General features: G+C 44.1%; 1 protein-coding gene across 3 annotated transcripts in view; it reads right to left on the reverse strand.

Annotated features, from left to right (window-relative positions):
* The window catches only part of LOC137653558 (centromere-associated protein E-like), an 892,913-nt gene that overhangs the window by 440,168 nt on the left and 427,358 nt on the right, over positions 1–25,387 (reverse strand). The gene's annotated exons all lie outside the window — the stretch shown is intronic.

Consider the following 25,387-nt stretch of genomic DNA (forward strand, 5'->3'; position numbering starts at 1 on the left):
GCCATAACCCTCCCTGGCCGTCATTCTACATTTGACCCTATGGGTAATTTGCAGAACTGGCCTGAGGCTCCCTGTCTGCCGCCGACCGAGCCGGCTGCCGGCAGGTACCCTCGTATTCTTTAGAGTGTTCTTCAGTCCTCCCTTGGACTGCCTTCCATAGCCCATGTGGATGGGATATGGTTGGGTGGAAGCCCGAATATAATTCCCCCTTCCACTTGAACCCTTTGCCTTCCTCCATCCTATCTTTTTCTCTGCCTTTCCTTATTCTGGGCCGGCCGCCGGCGGCCATGTTGATTGTCTGCCGGCCGGCAGTTGCTCTGCCGCCGTTCGCCGTGGGTGTCGCTGATCGACGACCCAACGACAATAGACATTCTGGGGCCGGCTGCCAGCAACTAAATTGCCGGCCGGCAGCCGGCCACCCATAACCTAGACATTTGCCGCCGGCTGCCGCCGGGTCCTTCTTGATAGAGGGATCCTTCGGCTGCCGGCCGGCAGAGCCGCTGCCGGCGGCTTGCCGTTCATTACTCTGAAGACAGTAACTGCCTTCAATAGCCCAGAATAGACCGGCATATGCCGGCTAGCCCGGCATGTGCCGGCAGGCCCGGCAGGACTGCGGCATGCTGCCGACAGTCAGTGCAGTAGCCCAAAGGTTTTTTCCAACCTACAAGGTGCTTCATGGGCAGCCTATTTTGAGACCATCACATATAAGAGAGGGATTCTCTCTACCAATTAATGGTTATCAACCATTATTTTTAATCCCCAATATTGAACCTAGAAGATTGTGTTAAGAAGACACTTTATATTAAAGGATATCATCTTCCCCTAAAATTCGTTAAGAATTTATTGTTCAATATCGGAGGAGGTCATAACAATGGGCTGGACAGGAAACACAAGTAGGTGTCTTTCCTATTTTCTAGCTTACTCTATCCAAGCTAATATTGATAAAAATATGTATGCTCAAATCTGAGAATTTCACCGAATACTTATATGCTTTTCTTTCTTTACAGGAGGAGTATCCCGAGTGCGGGAACAACTTTTGTACGGTCCGTAGTAAGAACTTCTACGGCCATGGCATGTGCAGGGCCCATGCTCGCTGCGCAGTCACCAAGGGGGCTCTCAAGTACTGGGACCCACAGGTATGTACCGTTTGTGATAAACTGGTGAAAGAGGCTTTTGATGACCAAAAGTCTACTAAGTCAAGGGACGCAGCAAGGGAGACGCTGCGAAAATGGGTCAGGGGTTTTCAGAAGAACACCTCTGGCCTATACCTTCCTAATGAGAGGATGAGGGCTTGTCTTTTCCCTAGAGCATCTTCGGATGCATTCATTCCCCAGGCTCAACCTGAGATTCCCCTTGTCCAGATTCCGGTAGAGTCTGACGTATCGGATGCATTGCAGGGCATCCAATTAGAGGACAACATGTCTGTTGTCTCGGAGGAGACTGAGAACAATCTCCTAGTGGAGGAACTGGGTCAGGAGGATGACGTACCTCCTGAGGCTGAAGTCGAGAAAACCGAAACGATTTCGGTATTATCAGCCACGGTGACTGAGTCGGTGCCTTCGACTTCTTCCACTGCACCCCAGTTAGATTCCATCACGAGTACATTGCACTCGCTGCTGTCCATGGTGCAGGACATCCAGAAGAAATCGTACGAGAAAGAAGCTTCTCTTCGGACGGAAATCCATCAACTGGTTGCAACACGTTTAGCCCCGAAGAAGCTAAACGTCAAGGATCTCCCCGCCTTCTCTGACGTCAACCCCTGGAGGTACGCAGAGCATATGCCTATGTCGGGGGGGGGGGGGAAGATCTTACTCTCAGAGAAACTGGGCACTGTCCCAGTAGAGGAAATTGAGTTTTGGCCCAGCAAAGGGGCCTATCCGGATTGCTATGTCCGTCTGAGGATGGAACCTGCATCCAAAGAGGAGACAGAGCCGAAGGAGACCATTGTCCTTGAACTCTCTAAGGCCCAGGCCTTATATAAAACCACCTTGAAGGAGAGGGCCTTTACTAGCTCCAAGGTGCCGGCTCTCAGCAAGAAGCACCCGTCCTTCATTGCTGACCCCAAACGTGCCTTCCCCTTTATGGACAAAGGGTTTAAGGCAGCCTTAAAGGCAGTCAAGGCAGGGAAACCTTGCCCTACACTGGAAGAGTGTAGACCCTTCTCCCTCGCCTTTCCATCAGACGATGCAGACTGGAAGGATGTTCATAACACCTTCACAGTTGGGAAGCTGGAGGCAGATATTGCCGGACGACAGTTCGGCGAAGACCTCCCGAAGTTGCCAGACTTTCTTCTGCGCAGAGAACAGGAGACAAAAGAACGTCTTGCTGCTTCCATGTCTCTGCAGACTAGACTAGAGACTATGGCAAGCATCCCGGACACCCCAGACATGTACATGGTCTTCGCCAAATCTCATTTGGCGACAGTCACCAAGGACCTGTACAACTTTATTAAAACACGAAGGGCTTTTAGAGAGTTCGTGTTCGCCTCGGCTGCGGTGAGACACGAACCAAGGAAGCTGATAGCTTCCAACATTTGAGGAAAAGACCTCTTCCCAAGTGAAGTGGTCAAAGAGATCGTGGACAAAGCCGCAACGGAGAACAGAAATCTCCTCTCCTAATGGGGCTTGTCCTCTAAAAAGAAAATCTTCAGCTGATGAGGGTCCCCAGCCGAAGAATAAATCGAAATGACCAAGAGTGGCCTCTCGGCCGAAATAACAGCAACAGCTTCCCATGGCCACGGTGCCCCAGACGGTGGCACAACCACCCTCCACCTTCCAACTGGTGCCCCAAACGCTGGCAACCCAATCGCCTGTGTTCACCCCAGTTTTCGAAAGGCAGTCAACAACCTTTAGGCCCAAGTCTCGAGGCTCCTTTCGAGGATCCTCTAGATGCCCCTTCAGAGGTAGGGGTAACAAGGGTGGACGTGGCCAAGGAGGTAAATCCTCCAACCAGCACTCAAAGTGAGATGCTAACGGTAGGAAGGAGACTTCTCCTCTTCCGGGATCGTTGGACCTTCGATCCCTGGGCCCACAGCCTAATCAAGAACGGACTAGGGTGGAGTTGGAGTTCAACTCCACCAAACTTCCCTCAATTCTTCCAACACTCAACCCCCATACTGGAAGAATATGTTCAGGAACTCCTGAACAAAAGAGTTATAAGGAAGGCGAAGTCCATCAGATTCCAAGGAAGGCTATTTTGTGTTCCGAAGAAGGACTTGGAAAAGCCCAGAGTCATTCTGGACTTATCACCACTCAACAAGTTCATAGTGAACTACAAGCTCAAAATGCTGACGCTTCAACACACAAGGACCCTTCTGCCAAAACGGGCATACACAGTCTCCATAGACATGACGGATGTGTACTGGCACGTTCCAATCAGCCGTCAAGTTTCCCCCTACCTGGGATTCAAACTACAAAAAAGAAAGTACGTTTTCAGAGCCATGCCCTTCGGTCTGAACATAGCTCCAAGAGTATTCACCAAGCTTGCGAATGCAGTCATTCATCAACTACGCCTAAAGAGAATCCAGGTGGTAGCCTACCTGGACGACTGGCTGGTGTGGGCAGCATCCGTGGAAGAGTGCATGCAAGCCTCCAAGGAAGTGATCCAGTTCCTGGAACACTTAGGATTCAAGATCAACTTAAAAAAGTCTCGACTTTCTCCAGCTCAAACGTTTCAGTGGCTGGGCGTCCACTGGGACTTACAGTCACACTGCCTTTTCATTCTGTCTAAGAAGAGGAAAGAGATAGCAGGATCTGTCAAGAGACTCCTTCAATCTGCCAGGATATCAAGAAGGCAACATGAGAGAGTGTTGGGGTCCCTCCAGTTTGCCTCGGTGACAGATCCAGTATTGAAAGCACAATTAAAAGATGCATCAGGAGTTTGGAGAAAATACGCATCAAACGCTCGAAGAGATCTACAAAGACCGATACCAAATCGTCTGCGATCACTACTCAAGCCATGGTCGGAGGCCAAGAACCTAAAGAACAAGGTACCTTTGCAACCACCTCCACCGTCAGTCACCGTTCACACGGATGCCTCAAAAGAAGGATGGGGAGGTCACTCTCATCATCGGAAAGTCCAAGGAACCTGGTCTCCCCTCTTCAAAACCTTCCACATCAATTTTCTAGAAGCCATGGCAGTTTTTCTCTCTCTGAAAAAACTGAAACTTCGCTGCTCAATCCACATCCGTCTGGTTCTAGACAGCGAAGTCATAATGAGATGCCTAAACCGACAAGGCTCGAGATCGCCTCACATAAACCAAGTGATACTGGCCATCCTCCGTCTAGCGGAGAAGAGGAGATGGCACTTGTCAGCAGTCCACCTTCAAGGGTTCCGCAATGTGACAGCGGACGCTCTATCCAGGATCAACCCGATAGAGTCAGAATGGTCCCTAGACGCAAGATCATTCTCTTTCATATTACGAAAAGTCCCAGGACTGCAGATAGACCTCTTCGCAACGAGGGACAACAAGAAGCTACCCCGGTACGAAGCCCCGTATGAGGATCCTCTAGCGGAAGCAATGGATGCAATGTCCATAGATTGGAACAGATGGTCCAAGATCTACCTATTCCCTCCAACCAACCTTCTGCTGAAAGTCCTCGACAAACTGAGATCCTTTCGAGGGACAGCAGCAATAGTGGCCCACAAGTGGCCCAACAGCGTCTGGTTCCCTCTAGTGACGGAACTACGCCTGAAGCTGATCCCGTTGCCGGACCCAGTTCTGACTCAGCAAATGCAGAAATTGACTGTCTCAGCTTCATCGGAGAAAACCCGGAACCTTCATCTCATGATTTTCTCGCCTTAGCGGTCAAGAAACGGTTTGGGATTTCTAGGGACAGTATTAACTTCTTAGAAGAATACAAATCAAAGTCAACAAGAAGACAATATGAGTCTTCCTGGAAGAAATGGGTGGCCTTTGTCAAGGCGAAGAAACCTAAGGAGATTTCTACGGATTTCTGTTTGTCCTTCTTCATCCATCTTCATGAACATCATATCAGAACAGGAAGGAAGCATGGGAGAATCCATATTATTACCAATATTAAATAATGGGGATGAAACACAAACCATAATAGTGATGAATGCACAGGGTTTAGTCACGAGTTACTCTAAAAGGAAAATAGAGTTCTTAGAAGAACTTACCCAAATTGAAAAAATAGATATATTAAATATAAGTAAAACATGGTATTCCCAAGAGACTGGCAGTGATGACCAGATAAAGGGTTTCCAAACTTATAGATCAGACAGAAAAAATAGGAATCAAGGGGGAACCGCAATATATGGAAGAGACATAAATCAAGGAAAAGTCTGTGAAAAATACAGCAAAACAAAATGTGAATTGATTGCGGTAGAATTTGAATTTGAAAAACTAGTGAATATTGTAGTTTACAGACCCCAAAACACTAAGGAGTTTGACATAATAATAGAAAAAATAGATGATATATGTAGAAACCATAAAGACTGGAATATACTCCTATCTGGAGATTTTAACTTTCCTTTCGTGGATTGGAAAGAACGGATAGAAGAAAGTGGTTGTATGTATACATATAAAAAAGAGAGTAATAGTAGCGCAGAAGATAAGAGGCAATTTGAAAAGCTTCAAGATATGCTATTAGAACATAATATGCAACAAATAAACCACATTCCAACAAGAAAGGAAAATGTCCTAGATCTAGTATTTGTGAAGGAGGTGAATTATGTTAAAGAAATAGTGTATAACACGGGAATTTCAGACCACAATGTCATAGAATTGATAGTCCATTCCAAAGCAAGTGATCGCAGAATTAATAAAAGCACAAAACTTTGGGAAGGATATGGAAAATATAATTTTTACAGTAAGAATATAAAATGGTCAGAAATAAATGAAGAACTGAATAAAGAATGGAAAAATGTATTTGTAAGTGATAATATACAGGTAAAAACGGACATACTGTACAAAATACTGGAGAAAATTGTTGAAAAATATGTACCGAAAAAAAACAATAAACAAAAGACGTGCATACCAAGAGATAGAAGGATCTTATTTCAGAAAATTAGAAAGTGGAAGAAAAATCTTGCAAAAGAAAAAAATGTGTGGAAAATGAGGGAAATAAAATGTAAGATAGAAAATGCAGAACAAAAGATTATACAGTCGAAAGAAAATGAAAAAAGGGACTTAGAAGAAAGGACACTTCAAAATATAAAAAGAAACCCCAAAGTACTTTACTCCTATGCAAAAAAGATGAATAAAGGGAGATTAGAAATAGGCCCTCTAAGAATTGAAGGACGGCTAACGAATGAAAAAATGGAAATATGCAACATATTAGCAGAAAAATATAAGAGTGAGTTTACACCAAGAATTGCGAATGAGAATAATGAAACAGAAATGAGAGAAAAAAATGTTGAATATCTAACGGGAATGAAGCAGATATTGTCACGGCTATAAACGAAATTAAAAATGGATCGGCAGCCGGACCAGATGGAGTTCCAGCGATTCTGTTAAAAAAAAACTGCAAACACAATCACGAAGCCGCTTGCAATACTGCGAAGACAAAGTGTAGATATGAGCGAGATATATGTTAAACATAAATTAGCTTATATAACCCCTATCTTCAAAAGTGGATCAAGACTAGAGGCAAGCAATTATAGACCTGTTAGTCTAACATCACATATTTTGAAAGTGTATCAGAGGGTAATAATAATGAACCATTTGGTTAAAAATAATTTGTTTAATATGGGTCAACACGGTTTCGTGCCTGGAAAAAGTACACAGACCCAACTGATAGCACACTATAAAAACATATACAAAAATATGATAAAAGAAAAAGACACAGATGTGATCTATCTAGATTTTGCAAAAGCCTTTGACAAGGTAGACCATAACATATTGGAGAAAAAAATGAGAAAGCATAATATTGTGGGAAAGATAGGAAAATGGGTAAAAGAATTCCTGCAAAACAGAAAACAGATAGTGGTTGCAAATGACGAGAAATCAGATGAAGCCCAGGTAATATCTGGTGTGCCACAAGGTACGGTATTAGCTGCACTGCTGTTTGTTATTATGATCTCAGACATAGACTGTGATGTTGAAAACTCCGTAGTGAGAAGTTTCGCCTATGACACAAGCATAAGTAGAGAAATTACTTGTGATGAAGATAGGAACTCACTACAAAGAGATCTAAACAAAATATATGAATGGGCGGAGATAAATAGGATGGTATTTAACTCCGATAAATTTGAATCAATAAATTATGGAAACAGAGAAGGAATGGTATATGCATACAAGGGACCTAATAATGAGACAATCACAAACAAGGAAGCAATTAAAGACCTTGGTGTAATGTTAAATAGGAATATGTTATGCAACGACCAAATAGCAACACTGTTGGCTAAATGTAAAGCAAAACTGGGAATGTTATTCAGACACTTTAAAACCAGAAAAGCTGAACACATGATTATGCTTTACAAAACTTATGTACGTAGTACACTCAAGTACTGCAATGTGATATATTACCCACACTACCAAAAGGATATTGCGCAAATAGTGAGTGTACAAAGGTCCTATACTGCTAGAATAGAAGAAGTTAAGGACCTTGACTACTGGGAAAGACTGCAATTTTTAAAACTATACAGTCTAGAAAGGAGAAGAGAACGCTACATGATAATACAAGCATGGAAGCAAATAGAAGGAATTACTGAAAACATCATGGAGCTAAAAATATCAGAAAGAGCAAGCCGAGGTAGATTAATAGTGCCAAAAAATATACCAGGTAAACTAAGAAAGGCGCACAGGACATTAATCCACTACGCACCAGCATCGATAATGCAGCGACTATTTAATGTGCTGCCAGCTCATCTAAGAAACATATCAGGAGTGAGCATAGATGTGTTTAAGAATAAGCTCGATAAATACCTAAGATGCATCCCAGACCATCCAAGACTGGAAGATGCAAAATACACCGGAAGATGCATTAGCAACTCTCTGGTGGATATACGAGGTGCCTCACACTGAGGGACCTGGGGGAATCCAAACAAAAAATAAGGCAATAAGGCAATAAGGTTTAGCAGCCAATACAATTACTGCATGTAAATCTGCCCTAGCCAGACCATTGCTTTACGCCTTCCAGGTAGACTTTTCCAATGAGATCTTCAACAAGATTCCTAAAGCCTGCGCTAAACTTCGGCCCGCAGCTCCTCCAAAGCCCATTTCATGGTCTTTGGATAAGGTTCTTCACTTAGCATCAACCCTGAACAATGAAGATTGCTCGCTGAAAGACTTGACTCAAAAGGTGATATTCTTATTTGCACTAGCCTCGGGAGCCCGAGTTAGCGAAATAGTGGCCCTCTCGAGGGATGATGGCCACATTCAGTTCACAGACAGCCAAGAACGAGCTGCCCACTAAGAGATGGGGTCCCAGGAGAATCTGCCCTCTGAAGGAAGAAGGATCCCTCTGCCCAGTGGAATACCTAAAGGTCTATCTTCGTAGAACTTCAGACTTTAAGGGAGGTCAGCTTTTCAGGGGAGAGACTTCCGGGTCAACGTTATCCTTGAAACAGATAAGGGCGAAAATCTCCTATCTTATACGCAGAGCGGATCCAGACAGTACACCCGCAGGTCATGATCCGAGAAAAGTTGCCTCGTCTCTGAATTTCTTTCAGACGATGTCGTTTGAAAGCCTTCGTGCTTATACTGGATGGAAGTCGTCAAGGGTATTCTTCAAACACTACGCGAAGCAATTACAGGAAATAAAATTTCATGTGGTGGCGGCAGGCAGTGTAATAAAACCTGCCGCTTGATTACTGCAAAGAACAGTGCACTATATGGGACTTTTAGTGAAGGGTGTACATGATAGACTCTCAAGGCATATCATGTTGAGTATTGTGTTTAGTGATGACACTATAGACTGTTCTATTCACACAGGTGACTTTAAGCATAACAGACTTACATAAGTGCCAGGCATACTTATATGCACAGTGTTCCTAGTAACAACAGAATAAATAGTGAAATTTTTATATTTCCCATACAGTGGCTGGTGTTTCCTTTTCAGGTGAAACTGATTTATTTCTGTTATTACTGTTTATGCTTCTATGCAGAATTGTTCAGTGTAATATGTAATTGAATACAACTATGATTTCTATTTTTTATTGTAATAAACAATAGAAGGAATCTTTGCGTCTCTTTCGCCTCAAACATTCTAGATTAAGAATAAAGTCAGAGCATCCTTGATTCTTTTAATATTTAAGAAAATATTGGGAACTAAGATTACTACTGTTCCAAGCAAACAGGTAAGAACTGATTGTACTAAACTGTTCATTTTACTGATTTAAGATTTCCTACACATATATAAACCTGTCTGTCTCTTTAACAACCAGACCCGAGAGGTATCAGTAACCTTCACAGTCCAATACCATGCAAGTAAAAACCATGCCTTATGTATATGATGACACTAATACACAAACTGTTTGCTAGATTGTTCCTTTGAACTCACAATCCTCGGGTTTTTTCCTTGAGTCTGCCCAGACTCTTCCCTGTAGGGGGCAGGAAGCATTGACATATTTTATGATCAGCTGATTGATGTATAACGGTAACATCAAGTGTCTCTAGGTCTAGAAGACCAGAAAGGAAAAATTTATCTCGAGATAAACGGCACTATTTAAAATCCACAGATACATTATTGCTCTGGTAAACTTCCATCAGGACAACATGGCCTAAGCCCAAAAAACAGATTTTGAGCGAAGCGAAAAATCTATTTTTGGGTGTGGTAGCCATGTCGTCCTGATGGACCCACCCTCTTTTTGACAAAAGGATAATGAATCCCTCCCTATGGTACTGTATCTGCAACACCTACAAAGCTACAAAGAATGGCTTGGTGGCGCCTCGCGGTGGCGATTTGGTGCACTATTTACAGTACGGTAGGAGTGTCGCCTTTTCAACGACTCTCCTATATTCTTGCCACTTTTCCCCTCGAAGCAAAAGCGCTATTAGGGGTGTAGATAGCTATGAGACGTGTCAAGAATACGGCCTATGATATTACGCGATATCCCTTTTAAAATTTTAAGGGATATTCGCTCCAGGAGTTAGAATTCTGGATACCTTCGGTAAATTCTCTGGGATATATCACTGTAGTCAAATATACCTAGGAAGCTACTAATGAAGGAACTTCCATCAGGACGACATGGCTACCTCACCCAAAAATAGATTTTTCGCTTCGCTCAAAATCCGTTATATATATATATATATATATATATATATATATATATATATATATATATATATATATATATATATATATATATATATACACATATATATATATACATATACACATACATATACTGTATATATATATATATATATATATATATATATATATATATATATAATATATATATATATATGTATATATATATATATATATATATATATATATATATATAATATATATATATATATATATATATATATATATATATATATATATATATATATATATATATATATAATAGTATTGTGTAATATGATCGATATAATTCTGTAAGCAAAATCATACATACATTCCATCATCTGGTTTGATCTGACACAATCATCTACCTAACAAACATGATGTAACGACTCCCAACATGATAATTCCTAAATTTTCCAAGCTAAACTTTTAGGCATGCTGTGAATAATTTAGGATATGGGGTTTCTCTGTCTAATTCCTTTCTCAATCAAAGTTTTTTCACCATTTTTATGTGTTCGCAGTTTTGGGATTGCTGTAATTTCAGTATAGATATCTTTGAGTGTTATAACATAAGAGTCATCTATTCCTTGTCAATGAAGGGCTTTCATTACTGTTGAAGTTTTAACAGAATCAAAAGCTTTTTCATAGTCTATAAATGCTATACTGTACATAGTGATTTGTTGGTTTGTCATACTCTGTTGATTTTTTCACTAGCTGGTTAATTATTATTATTATTATTATTATTATTATTATTTTATTATTATTATCATTATGATCATTACTAGCCAAGCTATAACCCTAGTTGGAAAAGCAAGTTGCTATAAGCCCAAGGGCTCCAGCAGTGAAAAATAGCACAGTGAGGAAAGGAAATAAGGAAATAAATGAATGATGAGAAAAAATTAACAATAAATCCTTCTACAAACAGTACCGACGTCAAAACAGATATGTCATATATAAGCTATAAAAATACTTTTTTGGGCTCAGGCCATGTCGTCCTGATGGAAAGTTCCTTTAGTAGCTTCCTAAGGGTATATATGACTACAGTGGATATTCACAGAGAATTAAACTAAAGGTTTCCAGAATTCTACCTTTTGGCACGAGTACCCTTAAGGTTGTCGTTTAGGATATCGCATAATAACAGGGGACGTATTCTTGACACGCCATATAGCTATCTGCACCGCACATAGCGTTAGCGTTTACGCTTCGAGGGGGGAACAAGTGGCAAGATATAGGAGGAGCCGTTACAAAGTTCTCCTCCGTTACTGTTATGGGCACTCGGATGACGTCATATTCGTCGCCATCTTGCTGACGTCATCCCCGCCCGCCAACTCCATTCCTTTCGTAGTAGCGTCTTTGACCAGGTGTTGTTTTCCCAGTTTCTCACTTTTTACACAGCCATGTCGCAATCTTCAGCCTCTTCTGTCTCTGGAAAGTTGAGTATTCACTTCTTATACAGTATAAATCAGCTCTGGCCGTAGAGTAACGTTTTTCTCTCGAAATAAACTGTTTTGTGGCGGAGCTATTGCCTAACCGGAGACGTCACCAATGCTGTCGTTCGCATCGCATGCTTTATTTAGTTAGCCAGAACGACTGTCCTGGTTCTTAACTAATTATCAGTATTAGTTATTCAGTCTTCATTGCTAGGAATTAGTTATATTATGCCGTTAGTATTCTTTAGTTTCGGCGAATGTAGGTAGCCGATCTTCCGATGCTAGGCATGCTAGCCTAGGCTGCATCCTAGCCCTCCTTGCCCTGAATTGTGATTCTGGTAAGGTTAGGCTAGGGTTTTCTTCCCTCTCCCAAAGCCATTGCGCATGAGCTTTGCGTTCGGGTCAGAACCTCCGAGTAACTGTCGTGTGCCTCCAGCTACCCAATAGGTGAATGAACTCTCCTGTTGGACCCCGTTGGATGGCATTGGGGGGGGGGCCTCATTTGAACCCTCCTTCCCGAGGAAGGCGGGGTTAGGGTGGCGAAGCTGCAGCCCTCCCCTCTCTTTCCCTCACTGCTTTCTCTCTCTCTCTCCGGACTAGTGCCGGCCCACTGTCACCGACTCTGCCGGCAACAGCCAGCAGTGTAGCCTAGGTCACTGCCCAGTCACATAGCATGATGACAGGGTAGGTGTACCTTCAGCCGGTTGCCCGCCCGGGACCGGAGGTCACCAGCGTGTCGGCGGCCTGCCGGAAATGCATGGAGTTTTCTCCTTTACCCTGCCACATAGAATGATGGCTGGGGCGGGTTGCCCTCCGCCGGCGGTCCGCCGGTGGCCGGTGGGCCTCTGGCAGTCCGGCGGGCCGCCGATGCGCCGGCTCCACATATATTTACAGTATTGTGACAGTGGACCATCCTCTTGCACTAGCCCTGCCGTCAGTGCGCCGGCAGTGTCCGTTGTTTGGCTGTATATAGTAGCCAGTACATCTGTGGTATAGTACATACTGTAGACAGAAAACTATGGTGTATAGTTATGCAACAGATAAATTTCTAGCATACTCTGTGCATCCATGCACAGACCCTTGCCGGGACCTACTTGAATTGGGGATTAATATCCTCCCCTTTTCTTTACGCTGATTGATCATCGGCTCCCCCTTTATTACACTATTGATTCCTTGGAAGAAGTGCTGCTTACACTACTCTAACCCTATGGGCTAGATTCTTCTTTCGGCCTCCCTCGATAGGCACCCTAGAATCAATAGTGGAATAGGGTCACGGCAATTGGCTGGGCGGGATTCACAAGTATGTGTCTTACCTACTTCATTTCCAGCTTACCTATCCTAACCTTACACTTCGAAAGGAATCTTATATTATAATTAAGATTACATTAAGATTAATCTAAGATTACTCTAAGTCTAACATGATAGACTTCCACATACTCATGTACCTTTCCTTTCTTTACAGGAGGAGTACATCCGGTGCGAGAGCGCCTTCTGCAGCGTTCGGCGGCGGGAATTCTACGGCCATCTGGCGTACGTTCGCTCTGTCACCCAGGGATCCTTGAGGTACTGGGACCCGCAGGTATGCACCACGTGCAAGGACCTGCTCAACGAGGCGTTCGAGACTTCCCAGTCTGCGAAGTCATGGGACATCGCCCGGGAGAAACTACGCATGTGGGTGCATGGTTTCCAAAAGAACGCCACGGGGCCTTACCTTCCCAACGAGCGGATGAGGGCTATGATCTTCCCTAAGGCGTCTGCAGATGCAGCAATCCCTCAACCTGAGATCACATGCGTCCAGCTGACGGTCGATCCCGACGTATCGGACACATTACAAGACATCCATCTAGATGACGACAGGATGTCAGCGGTGTCAGACACCACTGAGAGGACCCTTATGGCCGAGGGTCACGAAAAGGAGCCTACGGCGGCTCCTGAATCCGAGGAAGAGGACGTTGCAACACCCTCTGTGTCATCGGTTGTTATCTCGGAACCAATCCCCTCTAAGTCGTCCACTCCTATGCCCACGAAACCGGATGACTCCATGGATTCTTTTCAAGCCATGATGGCGATCCTTGAGGAGCGGTTCAGGAAGAGGGACGAGGATTTCAAGAAGGAAATACTTCGCTTGACGATGCAACGCGGGCCTCAGAGGAGGCTCAACGTCAAGGATCTTCCTACCTGCTCAGTTACCAACCCGTGGAAGCATGCCGAGTACATGCCCATCACCAGCAGTAAGATTGTGATCTCAGACAAGCTAGGCGCCATCCCCCTTGAAGAAGTAGAATTCTGGCCTAGCTTCGAGTCATACCCGGACTGCCTCGTACGACTCAAGTCAGAACCCATTTCCAAGGAGGAAACAGAGCCGAAGGAGGTCATCGTGTTTGACCACACGAAGGCTCAATCCCTGCTAGCAGGCTGCCTGAAGGACAAGGGCTACACCAACTCTAAGGTGCCAGCCCTTAGTAAGAAACACCCGTCCTTTCTTGCTCCCAATACTATTGTCTTCCCCTTCGCGGAGAAGTCCCTCCTGGCAGTGCTAAAGGCAGTGGAGGCAGGGAAACCTTGCCCTACATTGGAGAAATGTAGGCCCCTCTCCCTCGCCTTACCCCCTGACAACAAGAACTGGAAGGACATCCAGTTAACCTTCTCCATTGGAAAGCTGGAGGCCGACATCGCTGGACGTCAGTTCAGTGAGAACCTCCCAAAACTGTTTGAGTATCTCCTTCGTCAGGAACAGGATACGAAAGAGAGGCTGGCCGCCTCTCTCTCCCTCCAGGTGATCATGGAGACAATGGCTGGGGACCATAGGACCCCAGGTGTATTCATGGTCCTAGCCAAGACCCATTTGGTAACCCTGACGAAGGACTTCTATAGCTTCGTCAGAGCACGGAGGGCCTGCAGGGAGTTCGTGTTTGCATCAGCCACAATTAAACACGAACCGAGGAAGCTGATTGCCTCCAACATTTGGGGAAAGGATCTCTTCCCAAATGACTTGGTCAAGGAGATCGTCGACAAGGCCGCCACGGAGAACAGGAACCTTTTCCAAAAGTGGGGCATGTTGTCGAAGAGGAAGTCTTCTCCGGATGAAGGCCCCCAACCGAAGAAGAAGTCCAAGAGACCAAGGCCGCAGCCTTGACAGGCAAAACATCAGCTTTCCGCGGCCGCAGCTCCCCAGTTGGTGGTGCATCCTCAACAGAACTTCCAACTGGTACCCCAGCTGGTGGTGACTCAGTCACCAGCCTTCACGCCTGCCTACGAGAGGCAGACTACTAGCTTTCGTCCCAGAGGTAGAGGCTCCGGGAGAGACTCCTCTAGACGTCAGAGAGGAGGCAGGGGAGCAAGCGGTCAAGGAGGCAAGCCCTTCGGAAACCAGAAGCAATGAGATGCTTCCGGTGGGAGGAAGACTCCGTCTCTTCAGGGATCGATGGAACTTCGATCCCTGGGCTCACAGCATCATCAAGAACGGACTAGGCTGGAGCTGGAGGACATCACCACACCACCAGCTTTCCCCCAATTCTTCCAACACTCCACCCCCGTCTTGGAAGAATACGTCCAAGAACTCTTGAACAAAAAGTTGATCAAGAGGGCAAGAGTCCATAAGGTTCCAAGGAAGACTGTTCTGTGTTCCCAAGAAAGACTCCGACAAACTCGGAGTCATTCTGTACTTGTCTTGTCTCGTATGTGCTGACCCTTCAGCACATACGAGTCCTATTGCCCTGAGAGGCATACACAGTCTCGATAGACATGGCAGATGCCTACTGGCACATTCCAATGAATTGCCAGACCTCCTCCTACCTAGGATTCAGGCTTCAAAGAAGACAGTACGTTTTCAGAGCCATGCCCTTCGGACTAAACATAGCCCCAAGGATCTTCACGAAGCTTGCAGAGACAATCGTTCAACAACTACGCCTACAAGGCGTCCAGGTGATGGCTTACCTGGACGATTGGCTGGTGTGGGCAGCATCAGGAAAGGAATGCCTGCAAGCTTCCGAGGTGATAAAATTCCTGGAACATTTAGGTTTCAAGATAAACACCAAAAAGTCTCGACTTTCTCCAGCTCAGAAGTTCCAATGGCTAGGCATACATTGGGACCTCCAGTCACACCGTCTTTCCATTCCGCCAAAGAAGAGGAAGGAAATAGCGAGGTCTGTCAAGAGACTTCTCAAATCCAAACGGATTTCAAGACGACCACAGGAACGGGTGCTCGGCTCCCTCCAGTTTGCTTCAGTGACAGACCCAGTGCTAAGAGCACAGCTAAAAGATGCATCGGGAGTCTGGAGAAGATACGCATCAAACGCTCGGATAGATCTCAAAAGACCACTACCGTCTCGGTTACAATCACTCCTCAAGCCATGGTCGGAGGCCAAGAAGTTCAGGAGATCAGTACCTCTGCAACTACCTCCACCCTCGGTCGTCATCCATACAGATGTATCGCTAGAAGGATGGGCGGGTCACTCCCATCAACGTCAAGTTCAAGGAACGTGGTCCCCTCTGTTCAAAACATTTCACATCAACATCTTGGAGGCCATGGCAGTCTTTCTCACATTGAAGAGGCTGTCCCCACATCCTTCAGTCCACATACGACTGACTCTGGACAGCGACGTAGTGGTCAGATGTCTGAACCATCAGGGTTCAAGATCACCCCAACTCAACCAAGAGTTGTTGTCCATCTTCCGTCTGGCGGAGAAGAAAAGATGGCACCTCTCAGCAGTTTACCTTCAAGGATTCCACAACGTGACAGCGGATGCTCTATCCAGAATAGCTACGATAGAGTCAAAATGGTCCTTAGACGCAGACTCATTCTCCTTCATCTCTCATCAAGTCCCAGAACTGCAGATCGACCTCTTTGCAACGAGTGACAACAAGAAACTTCCTCACTACGTGGCCCCATACGAGGACCCTCGAGCGGAAGCGGTGGGCGCCATGTCCCTGGACTGGAACAGATGGACCAAGATTTACCTGTTCCCTCCGCCCAACCCTCTGCTAAAGGTCCTCACCAAGCTGAGATCCTTTCAAGGAATAGCGGCCCTAGTGGCTTCCAAGTGGCCCCGGAGCAACTGGTTCCCATTAATCCTGGAATTACAACCAAAGCTAATTCCCCTGCCGGACCCAGTTCTGTCCCAACAAGTTCAGAAGTCGACTGTCTTCCCTTCATAACAGAAAACCCGAGACCTTCATCTCATGATTTTCTCTCCCTAGCCGTCAAGAAGAGGTTTGGGATCTCGAAAGAAAGCTTAGACTTCTTGGAGGAATATAAAACAAAATCTACCAGAAGGCAATATGAGTCATCTTGGAAGAAATGGGTGGCCTTTGTCAAGGCGAGATATCCTACAGAAATATCGATGGATTTCTGCTTGTCCTTTTTCATTCACCTTCATGGACAAGGCTTAGCGGCTAACACGATTTCCACGTATAAATCGGCCTGGACAAAACCCTTACTAAACGCCTTCCAAATAGACCTGTCCAGCGAAATCTTCAACAAATTGCCGAAGGCATGTGCTAGACTCAGACCTGCAGCCCCTCCGAGACCTATCTCCTGGTCTCTCGACAAGGTGCTATATTTTGCCTCAGGTTTGAACAATGAGACTTGCCCTTTGAAAGATTTGACTCTGAAAGTGATTTTCTTGTTTGCTCTACCTCAGGGGCTAGAGTTAGTGAAATTGTGGCATTATCAAGGGAAGAAGGCCAGATTCAGTTCGCAGAAACGCGAACTCACCCTCTTTCCTGACCCAATGTTTCTCGCCAAGAACGAGCTACCCACTAAGAGATGGGGTCCCTGGAGAATCTGCCATCTGAAGGAAAATATCTCCCTGTGTCCAGTGGAGAGTCTAAAGGTCTATCTTTGAAGAACTTCAGACTTCGGTGGAGGACAGCTCTTTAAAGGAGAAACATCAGGTTCCGACTTGTCACTTGAACAACTAAGGGCGAAGATCACCTACTTCATTCACAGAGCGGATTCTGACAGTACACCCGCAGGTCACGATCCTAGGAAAGTCGCCTCTTCCTTGAATTCCTTCCAATCAATGGATTTCGAGATTCTTCGCTCGTTTACAGAATGGAAGTCATCCAGAGTGTTCTTTAAACACTATGCAAAGCAGGTGCAAGAAGTGAAACATTTTGTGGTAGCTGCAGGTAGTATGCTAAAACCTGCAGCTTAGTGCTGCCAAGAACAGTGAGTTATATGGGACTCTAACTCTAAGGGTGACTGTGTTGATACTAGTGCACAACATAGTGTAATTTGTGTTACCATGGTGACACTACGGACTATTCTAATATACTGAGGTGATGTTACATAGACTAAACACTTGTGCCACGTGTTTGCAAAATGAAGTGTATATAAAGACATTCTCAGAAAGACATTACTATTCCTATGGAATCGACATGTGTGGCAAGCTTTCCTTTTCAGGTACCACGATCATTTATGTCTATGTTCCAAGTCTATGTAATTTATTTGCATCTTTTTTACAGCTTTACATTATATTTTATGTACGCTAATTCTCATTTATTGTTAATAAATAGATTTATTGTTTTCGTGCGTCTTATTTCGCCCTAACATTATAATAAAATCTGTTTGTGAGTATTATTATACCCTGTACTCTGCATGATGTACTTGAACAATAGAATTCTATTGTTCCTATGCTTAAACAAACCGATCTAGCTTGCTTAAACAAACCCATCTAGCTTGGTGTAACTTGTTCCGACACGTGATACACACTCTATCTAGTACCTCCCTCTGGGACCAGCAGGTCCTTCTTGATGCTGGGTGGGTTCCATTTACCATGCAACTTCATGACTTTCCAGAGTCCAATGGGACTCTTCCCTGCAGGGGGGCAGGAAGCAGTAACATAGTACATATTCAGCTGAAATGACATATACCGGTAATGTCATAGGTCTCTTAGGTCATAAGACCAAAGGAATATTGTCTAGAAGTCGAAGGCATTACTGAGGGGAAAAATCCTAGATACATTAATGCTCTGGTAAACTTCCATCAGGACGACATGGCCGGAGCCCAAAAATCGGATTTTGAGGCGAAGCAAAAAATCTATTTTTGGGTTGTGGCGGGATGTTAACAAAAACAAACTCCCACACCTTTGATCACTCTTACTTTCAAAATATCCCACAACACAAACTTTCCCCTTACTTTACCTCAAACTGGACTATTGCACGAAGGGAACAAAAAAAAAAAAACATAACCTTAAAACTATATTCACCGCAACCAAAAAAAATCACACATTAAATTCAACAGACAAAAATAACAAAATTTGCTGTATATATATCGGTGCGTGAGGGTACCGAGAACTATCCAATAATCGGAAAAACAAATTCCTTTAAATATACCCAACACCGTCAGTCCACACACAGTGCCGAAAAATACTTAAACACTAAAACAAATCACTTAACACTAAAACACCAATCATCATATATAACCCAGCAAAAATAATCAAACTTAATACTAAAACATACAAGAAACTTCTTAAATTAATATTCGTGTGTGGCCACCGTCGTCCACAGACTCTACACACTGGCAACAGTCTTTGTAACCAATTGCCACAACTTCCTGGCAAACAATCACTGCAGTCAATTCGACTGTCCAATCACATTATCGGTGGTCATCATCATCATCATCATGTCATCATCATCATCATAAAGAACAAATCTATTTTTTAGCCGGGTCGTCAACGCTCAAAATTCTCTCTATATATAAACATCCGCTGTCTAATTCTATGTTCATTGTACGGTCCAGGTCGTCATCATCAAGCTATTCATCTATACAAGGCAAGGCAGGCAAGCAACACCTTCAAGGCCTGAATTAACTCCAAAGAGTGTAAAGGAGTCCAAAGGAATCCAAAGGAGGAATTACGGCGTTAATACAAAGACAAATCACTTTACAGCCGGCTGTCAAAGAACAAAACAAAGAACCGACTCCTGCTACAGTCAAATAGAAAAATCTTTCGCCCAAGACATTCATTACCGCCCTAACCTAGCTAAAAATGTAAACAAACAACCTCAATTATACCGACAGTCTTTCCCACTACAAACAATCATTCCGCTAATTACCACTTGTTCGGCGGCGCGCACCGCGGACACACAAACACACGCACACACAAACACACATACATTCTCTCTCGCGCGCGCGATTTAGCAAAACTAAAGCAAGTGAAATTCTCTCTCTCTCTCTCTCTCTCTCTCTCTCTCTCTCTCTCTCTCTCTCTCTCTCTCTCTCTCTCTCTCTCTTTTGTTTGACAAAACTAAAACAAATAAACACTCTTCTCTTTCTCTCTTTTGCGATTTGACAAAACTAAAACAATGAAATCTCTCTCTCTCTCTCTCTCTCTCTCTCTCTCTCTCTCTCTCTCTCTCTCTCTCTCTCTCTCGATTTGGCAAACAAAAAATAAATAAAATAAAATTAATCCTCCACAGGGTGAGATAGCCATGTCGTCCTGATGGACCTGCCCTTTGTTCGCTATAAGGCCTTGGCAGGGCCCCCCCCCCCCCCCCCGATCTTACTGTATCATGGGGGCTGTTATTAACGCTAAAAGGAATGGAGTTGGCGGGCAGGGATGACGTCAGCAAGATGGCGACGAATATGACGTCATCCCAGTGCCCATAACAGTAACGGAGGAGGAGAATTTTGTAACGGCTCCTCCTATATCTTGCCACTTGTTCCCCCCTCGAAGCGTAAACGCTATGTGGGGTGCAGATAGCTATGTGGCGTGTCAAGAATGCGTCCCCTCTTATTATGCGATATCCTAAAGGACAACCTTAAGGGTACTCGCGCCAGAAGTTAGAAGTTAGAATTCATATATACCCTTAGGAAGCTACTAAAGGAACCTTCCATCAGGACAAAATGGCTATCTCACCCAAAAATAGATTTTGAGCAAACCGTTATGTCAGCCTGTTCAACATAAAAACATTTGCTACAACTTTGAACTTTTGAAGTTCTACTGATTCAACTACCGATTAAGAAGCTCATTCCACAACTTGGTCACAACTGGAATAAAACTTCTAGAATACTGTGTAGTATTGAGCCTCATGATGGAGAAGGCCTGGCTATTAGAATTAACTGCCTGCCTAGTATTTTGAACAGGATGGAATTGTCCAGGAAGATCTGAATGTAAAGGATGGTCAGAGATATGAAAAATCTTATACAACATGCATAATGAACTAATTGAACGATGGTGCCAAAGATTAATATCTAGATCAGGAATGAGAAATTTATTAGACCATAAGTTTCTGTCCAACACATTAAGATGAGAATCAGCAGCTTAAGACCAGACAGGAGAACAATAATCAAAACAAAGTAGAATGAAAGAATTAAAACACTTCTTCAGAATAGATTGATCACCGAAAATCTTCAAAGATTTTCTCAATAAGCCAATTTTTTGTGCAATTGAAGAAGACACAGACCTAATGTGTTTCTTAGAAGTAAATTTGCTGTTGAGAATCACACCTAAAATTTTAAGTCATACAAAGATGAAGAAACATTATCAATACTGAGATCCGGATGTTGAGGAGCCACTGTCCTTGACCTACTTACAATCATACTCTGAGTTTTGTTTGGGTTCAACTTCATACCCCATAATTTGCACCATGCACTAATTTTAGCTAGATCTCTTATTAAGGGATTCACCAGCCCCAGATCTACATTTAGGGGATGGAATTAATGAAAAGAGAGTAGCATTATTTGCATATGCAACTAGCTTGTTTTCTAGGCCAAACCACATGTCATGTGCATATAATTTAGTATGAAAAGTAACGAGCCAAGAACACTACCCTGTGAAACACCAGATATCACATTCCTATACTCACTATGGTGCCCATCAACAACAACTCTTTGAGATCTATTAATTGAAAAATCAATAATAATTCTAAGAAATGACCCCCCCACTCCCATCATACGAACTTCCTGACCACAATCAAGGGATTTCTGTACAGCCTTAGAGATTGTAAGAAGGGCATCACATGCTCCAAGGCCTTTACAAAAACCAAATTGCAAACTAGGGAATAGATGATTACCTTCAGCAAACCTATTGAGACGTTTTGCCAGAAGACAGTCAAAAACTTTAGATAATATGGGAGTTATGGAAATTAGGCATTAATCAGTTGGACTTGAGCTACCACAAACACATTTGCATGGAGGAGTAACATTACCAATTCTACAACAAGTGCTAAAAGCTCCTCTTCTTGGTAACTTGCACAAAATAACAGATAACTTTGGAGATAAAGAAATCTGCAGTCTTTATAAAAAGCAAAGGAAAAATAACATTTAGGTCTACATCTCCATAAGCATCAAGGTCCATCAACAGAGCTTTGATTTCACGAGATTGAAAAGCTAAACTCTATCACCAATTCCTGATGGGAAATGGTATTCCTCAGGAATTGTGATGTGAGAAACCCTAGGGTTCATGCGACGAGGACCCAAAGGGTCTGCAAGGAAACGAGAACCCAAAGATTCGTCATAACACTAGTCACGAGAGCGAGAAGGCTCAGTGTTTCAAGAGTCCGACGACTCTCCGTCATGAGAGCAGAAAGACTCGTCAAGACTAAGGTTACGAGAACCAAAAAGTTTCTCGTAACGTTGCTTACAAGAGCACGAAAGTACCGCGTAACCAGTGTCGCGAGAACCAGGAGGTTTCACGCAAAGGGGGACTGAAGTCTCCCTGTTACGAGAGCCCGAAGGCTCAATGTAACAGATGGCCTGAGAGCCAAGGGACTCGACGAAACCGGGGTTGCGCAATCCCACGTGACTAATGCAATGCGAAACCGAAGTTTCCCTGCTACGAGAGCCCAAAGGTTCCGCGTAGCTATAGGCACGAAAGCACAAAGGCTCAGCGTAACCTGGGTTGCGAGATCTTAAAGGAGCTGTGCAACGGGAGACAGAAATCTCCTTGTCACGAGAAATCTGCACCTCAGTGTAACGGTTGGCACGACAGCCAGCTGGCTTAACATAACCAATGTTGCAAGTGCCAGAAAGCTCAATGCAACTAGAATCCGGGGGTTTTATACTGCGATAACCCGAATGTTCAACGTACGTGGGACCCGAAGGTACTCCAGTGTCACAAGAGCCCGAAGGCTCAACGGATGGGAACCCGAAGGTCCCGGGTTGCCAGAGCTCACATACTCTTGGCAACGGGAGTCCGAAGGCTCCTCACCACGCAGACCTAAAGCATGTTGGTCATGAGACCCCGAGGGGTCAACATGACCAGAACCCTGACGTTCAAAAAGACGTCTCCTAACAGCTTTAGAAGAAGTGCGCCGAGGATGGAGAGGTGTGACAAACATCTCCAACCGACGGACCTTCGAAGAAGAACATTCAACACACTCCTCCCGAGGGGGAGTCTACGTCGGCTCAAAAGCTGTGTCCCCCAAGTCTCCCCTGAGGGCAAAACTTGTTCGCCCATGGGTGAATTACGCTCAAGAATGGCTTCTACCTCCTCCCTTGGAGGAGAAGCTTGAGAGTCTCTGAGCCGCCGTTGCCCCTTGGTGGCTCTCTCTCATGAATGAGAGATGTGTTCCCCAGAAGAAACACTGGGAGAGTGAGCTGCCACCGACCCTGGTGGATCAGCAACACCCTCAAAGTCAGTCACCAGAGACCAAAAGTCAAACTGACAAGACTGCAGCACCTACGGCCAAGGAAGGAACCCCCGAGGAGGAATGTCAAAGAAAACCTCCTTCGAGGGGAGGCCAACATCACCCAGTGATGGCCAAAAATAAAACAACTAGGACATAGCACAGGCGCCCCCTGTGGGAAGGGGCGGGACCGACTCACTAGGGAAGTCAACACCGTCACCTGCACTGCCAGGTTGACCTCGAGTAGCAAGGGCTGCACTACTACTCGGCAGTTCTTCGGAAAAAACTGACAGAGGAGCAGCTTCGGGAAGAGATTGGGGGGGTAGAAATAAAAGACTGGTGTTTCCTGATTTTGAGAAAGACCACGAAGGCAAAGAATCACCCTTGGACTTCTTCTTCCGTCACCCAAACCTTTCCCACTGGGAGGCAGACCACTCCCTACACCCTATACAGGCGTTGTCCCTTGAACACCGGCGGCCCCAACAGGTCTGGCATAGCAGGTGGGGGTCCATCTCAATAACGGACATGAAAGTACCGCAAGTGCGGCCTTCAAGACCTGGACAACTACACATGGGACAAGTTACTCACACACATACAATCTGAAAAGAAAAAGAAAAACCGATTATCAAAAGCCAGTAAATCGGGAGATTGCGGGCAGTACTGTATGTCCATCTCTACCAAGCCAAGAAAGCAAAGTGGTTACTCAACCCCGGTATGTAAGTGGGCAGGGTAGCTGGCTACCCCCACCCCAACCTTCTAACTAGCGGGTGCAGTAGTTATCCCTCACTAAAAATTATCATGGCTAGTTCAGCTTCGCCAAAAACAATATATTCAATATAAATAGTGGAAGGTTTGTATTTGCACTGAAACAATTCTGATTTAATTTCTAATCTCAATTCATCTGTATCAAAACACTTACCACCAATTTCATTTTCAATTTCCCCTACCTCACCTGCCAGTGACAAAGGAAATACTCTATGAGACCGTGAGGGAGAGTGTTACAGCAGAACACCGAGTACAGTATTATTATTATTATTACTAGCTAAGCTACAACCCTAGTTGGAAAAGAAAGATGCTATAGGCCCATGGGCTCCAACAGGGAAAAGTAGCACAGTGAGGAAAGGAAACAAGGAAAAATAAAATATTCTAAGAACAACAGCACCACCAAAATAAATATTTCCTATATAAACTATAAAAACTTTAACAAAACAAGAGGAAGGGAAATAAGACAGAATAGTGTGCCCGAGTGTACCCTCAAGCAAGAGAACTCTAACCCAAGACAGTGGAAGACCATGGTACAGAGGCTACGGCACTACCCAAGACTAGAGAACAATTATTTGATTTTGGAGTGTCCTTCTCCTAGAAGAGCTGCTTACCATAGTTAAAGAGTCTCTTCTACCCTTACCAAGAGGAAAGTATCCAGTGAACAATTACAGTGCAGTAGTTAACCACTTGGATGAAGAGGAATTGTTTGGTAATGTCAGTGTTGTCAGGTGTATGAAGACAGAGGAGAATTTGTAAGGAATAGGCCAGACTATTCGGTGTATGTGTAGGCAAAGGAAAAATGAACCGTAACCAAAGAGACGGGTGCTATGTAGTACTACTGTCTACCCAGTCAAAGGACCCCATAACTCCCTAGTGGTAGTATCTCAAGGGGCTGTTGGTGCCCTAGCCAACCTACTACCTATGAATTGCTAGCTCTAACTTCCCTCTTTTTATGCTTAGAATCTTTATCTATCTACCTTTTATCTTCCTATTTTAAAAATTCTATCATCCTACCTTCAGTGAGAACAGCAGCCTACATTCAGTACATTTACTTAATAAACTGCATTGATTACTGCTACGGACATGACAAAGGGTATGGAGATATATTTATAAGAACTTATCTGATTTGCAATTCAAACAATAACCAGTTCTGGCGATATCCTGAAACATGGTAAATAAAAACAAACCGAAGATCACAATGATGGAAATGAAAAAACAGGTCATGATAATAAAAGGCACTTGTTTACAGGTTCATATCAAAGACGCTGGGGTTAAGATGAGGACAATGTGAATTCCATATAATATTTTTCCCCAAAACCTCACATCTCTTTCAGAGTTGACGCTTTTACTCAAATTAACTTCCAGCATATAAGAGACTACATCTATACAATACACAAAAATTTACAACTTCAGAAATAAAAC

This window comes from Palaemon carinicauda, chromosome 14 (assembly GCF_036898095.1).
Source record: "Palaemon carinicauda isolate YSFRI2023 chromosome 14, ASM3689809v2, whole genome shotgun sequence".
Taxonomy (NCBI): domain Eukaryota; kingdom Metazoa; phylum Arthropoda; class Malacostraca; order Decapoda; family Palaemonidae; genus Palaemon; species Palaemon carinicauda.